We start from the raw sequence: 4,235 nt of genomic DNA on the forward strand, positions 1-4,235 counted from the left end.
ATTCATGATGGATGGACTTGGTAGACAGTTTATAGTAAAAGCTTAATATTTCTAATCTGAAAATTCAAAGTTTAAAATGCTTTGAAATCTAAAACCCTTCTGGTTCCAAGCATTTTGGGTAAAAGATGTGTAAACTACCATATACTAAATAAAAGTTGAAATAGGCTTCACTGAGAAGTAAGAATTGAGTAAATCCCTGAAAATACTGAGAGTTAATTCTGTAGATATTGCAAGGAAAAGGATTCTAGACAGTTCAGGGTCAGACTAAGGCAGCGGTGACAGGTGCTGTAGTGGGCGGTTTGCCGTCACTGCTCTAAGGCATGATCGTGTCTGGCTTCCAGCACACTGCAGCTAGAAGGCAGCGAGAGGAAATTTCTTAGAAGAGATCGTGCAGATAGGGGAGGTCTTTTAGCTTTTACGCAGAGAGGAGTAATCCTCGCAGGGTTGTTTTGTTGCTTTATTATTTTGTGTGTGTGTGATCCTGGGGGTCAAACCTCCCTCAGGCTAAGCGTGCAGCCCCTGAACTGCACCCCAGCCCTGCACCTGGACGTGCAGTGTGACAGTGGTTCTCATGAGAGATGCTGGTGGCTTAGAGAGATGTGACAGAGATAGGGGTGATGAGCAGTAAATTGTTTCTGAGATGTGTGTGTATTTAAGTGTAAATAAATACAAATATATATGTATATATTTCAAGGAACATTTCTCTAATTTGTGTGTCACCCTCTCACAAGGGCCATGCTGATCTTTCAGTCCTGTTCCAAGTCTCGTATGCATGCCACAGAAGTGGGCACAGTTTCTGGGTGTATTTTGGAGGTAGAACAGATGGCTGACAGATTGTAGAGTACAGAACAAGAGCAGAATCAAAGATAATTCCAAACTGAGGCCTGAGTGAGAGAAGAATGGATGTGCCATTCACTCAGTGGCAAAGACTTTAAGGGAACACGGTTTTAAAAAGTCAAGAGTTTGGTCTTGATATGTTGAGTTTGAGATGTCTTTTAGATATGTAAGTGGAGGTAGATGCCTGAGTATTGAATTAATGAAAGATGTCTCGGCTGGGATGCAAAAAGCATAAGGGAAGTTTATAGCATAAAATGTAAGAGTCTGAAAATTAAAGACCTAAGCACATCTTATAAAAAGTTAGACAGGAGCAACAGAAGAAACCCAAGGAAGCCTGAAGAAAGGAAGAGAAAAAAATAAACAGGAAAGAATTAATGAACACAAAGGACAGATAAAATAAAAATCGGCAAAGTGGAAATATGATTCTTCAAAGCCAGGCAGGATGATCCTCGCCTGTAATCCCAGTTCTTGGGAGGCTGAGGCAGGAGGATTGTTGTGAGTTCCAGGCCTTCCTGGGCTTCATAGTTCCAAGTCCAGCCTTGAATACAGAATAAGACCCTGTGTCAAAACAGAGAACAGCAACAGCAAAAAAGAAACTATCAGGATCAGTTAATGGCCAGTTGTGTTGACATATATCTGTAATCCAGCACTCTGGAAACCTGAGGTAGAAGGATCTCAACTTCGATCCTATCCTGGGCAATTTAGTAAGAATCTGTCTCAGGATTTGAGAAAAAAGACTGGGGCTATAGCTCAGTGTGAAGGCCTTGGATCAGTTCTCAGCATGGGGGTGAGGAATTCAAAAATCTGCCTAGTTCTGTAAACACTAACCATGTTGTGCCAGTAGACTGTAAAATCTTCCTATGAAGAAAACCCTCTACAACTGAAAAATACAATAAAGAAAATGTCATGCCACAGAGTAGAAAAAAGAAAACACTAGGCCCCATGTAACATCTTGGTATAGAAAGGCAGGAGGTGCTAAGATTATGGGACATTTTAGTATCAAAAAGAATGACAGTAGTGAATGAAAAAAATTGGCTTGAATCATAGTGATATTCACTAAAAGAGCAGAGAATGCTAAGAAAGGTGTAAAGACAACTATTGAGTGTAGAATTAGAAATACCATTTTAGAAGACGGGGAAAAAAAAAGAAAATTCCATTTTAATTCAAGCAAAGAAAACTGGTAGGTGTTAAACCACTGGGTGAAAGACTGCTGAAGAATAGTATATGTGTATATGTATGTATTGACAGAGTCTCTCCAGGAAGCCCAGGCTGGCCTCAAACTTGTAGCGATCTTCCTGCCTCAGCCTCCTGAGTGCTGGGGTTACAGGTGTGTGACACCATGCCTAGCTTGAAGAATAGTATATTGTTACAGTTTGTATCACCTCATAGATAACTATAGATTGAATTAACTACAAATCATCAATCACATTATGAATTGTAAGGGGGAAACGTATACCTTTATAATGGAGAATTTGGCTTCAACAGTAAAGGAACGGCCTGAAAATGATGTGTCTCTTGCTGTGATATAGTGGGCAGTACATAGTGTTACCAGTGTGGTATTCTTTTTGTTGTTGTTGTTGTTGTTAGCAGGGATTGAATTTGGGACCTTGTGCTTACAAGGCAGGTGGTAGAACCACTGAGCTAAATCCCTAGCCATTAGCAATGTGGTGTTCTTGCCAGAAATGTTTAATCTGAATCTACTCTGGGAAACAAAAGCAAATGTGGTGGCACATTAATCCCAGTACTCAAAAACCAAACCAAACCAGGGGCCAGGGGCTTAGCTCAGTGGCACCGCGCCTGCCTCACAAGCACAAGGTACTGAGTTCGATCCCAGGTACCAAAACAAAACAAACAAAAAACTAAGGATGCTAATAGGATTTATATCGCAAATTGAGGACATTAAAAATCGTTTTCATCTTTTTTTTTCTTTTTATTGAGTTTATTGGTACAATCTAGGTATACAGTACAGTTACATTCATTACTGGGATCCTGTACCTTCACATGACAGGTCTTGGTTCTCATTTTTTCCCCTTGTCCCTGCCCTCCCTTCACCCCCCCTCCCCATTTACAAACGCTTTATTTCCATTTTTTCATATTTTTTTCTTTTCCCTTATTCCCTTTCCCCCTACCCTTCCCACTTTCCCTACACCTTTAGCCCTTTTCTTCCTATTTCATACTATTAATTATCGCATTAGAATTTTGTGTACTATTATAGTTTTTCACACCAGAGGAACTATTCAGTATTTACACGTGTGTGACTTATTTCACTTAAGAGTAGATCCTCAGTATGTATCCATTTTCCTATGAATGACTCTAATTTCTCATTTTTTATGGCTGAGTAGTATTCCATTTTATAGAAAAAAACCATATCTTCTTTGTCCAGTTTCCAGCTGATGGGCAAATGAGCAGTTTCCAAGTTTTAGCTATTACAAACTGTGCCACTATAAACATTGGTGTGCATATATCACTGTGGTATGATTCTTTTAATTCTTTTGGAAAGACACCCAGCAGAGGGATGGGCTGGTTCAAATGGAACCTCTAATCCTAGTTCTTTGAGGTATCTGCATATTGTTTCAGTAGTGGTTGCACCATTCTGCACTCTCACCATTGGAGAAGGGTTCCTTTCTCCCCACAATGTCACCAGCATTTGTTATTGGTTGATTTCTTGATAGCAGCCATTCTTTGTGGGGTGAGGTGGAATCTTGGTGTTGTTTTCTTCTGCATCTCTCAAGTGACCAGTGATGTGGAACATTTTTTCATATATTTACTTGCTGCTTTTACTTCTTGTCTGAGAAATGTCTGTTCATTTCAGATGCCCATTTTTGAATTGGGTCTTTATATTTGGGGGGGCTGATTGTTTTGAGTTCTTTATATATTCTAGATAATAGTCCTTTGTCTGAGAAGCAGCTGGTAAAAATTTTTTCCTACATTGTAGGTTGTCTCTTCGTTCTGTTGATGGTTTCTTTTGCAGTGCGGAAGCTTTTTAATAAGATGAGATCCCAGTTGTTGATTCTTTCTGCTAGTTCCTTTGCTACTGAGGATCATTTTAATTACCAGAAAATTCGGAAGAATAATAAAAGTCTTTAATTTGGATATATTTTTCTTTAGCTTAAATAAAATATGTCCTTATTTTTCTAATTTCTCTGTAAACCAGTGGAAGTTTCAAAACAATCCAAAGCTGAATTTGACAGCTAGAGCAACGGGGAATACTGTTTCTTGTTTTTGTTGTTGTTTTGAGACTGGATCTTGCTATTAGTTTAGGCTGGCCTTGAACTCACAGGGGATCCTCCTACCTCAGCCTCCCAAGTGCTGGGATTACAGGCGTGCACCACCATGTTCAGCAGGCTGTACTGTTTCTTGCAGGGTGGGTACACTGTGTGTGTGTGTGTGTGTGTGTG

At 39.7% G+C, this 4,235-nt stretch overlaps 1 protein-coding gene and 1 non-coding gene across 4 annotated transcripts in view; one reads left to right on the forward strand and one right to left on the reverse strand.

Moving 5' to 3' along the window:
- The window catches only part of Rprd2 (regulation of nuclear pre-mRNA domain containing 2), a 92,550-nt gene that overhangs the window by 17,708 nt on the left and 70,607 nt on the right, over nucleotides 1-4,235 (forward strand). The window lies entirely within an intron of this gene.
- Nucleotides 686-791, reverse strand: LOC117284049. Its single transcript, XR_004515137.1, has one exon. It is a non-coding gene; the product is annotated as a U6 spliceosomal RNA (small nuclear RNA).

This window comes from Fukomys damarensis, unplaced genomic scaffold, assembly GCF_012274545.1.
Source record: "Fukomys damarensis isolate Sample0158 unplaced genomic scaffold, DMR_v1.0_HiC HiC_scaffold_33, whole genome shotgun sequence".
Lineage (NCBI taxonomy): Eukaryota > Metazoa > Chordata > Mammalia > Rodentia > Bathyergidae > Fukomys > Fukomys damarensis.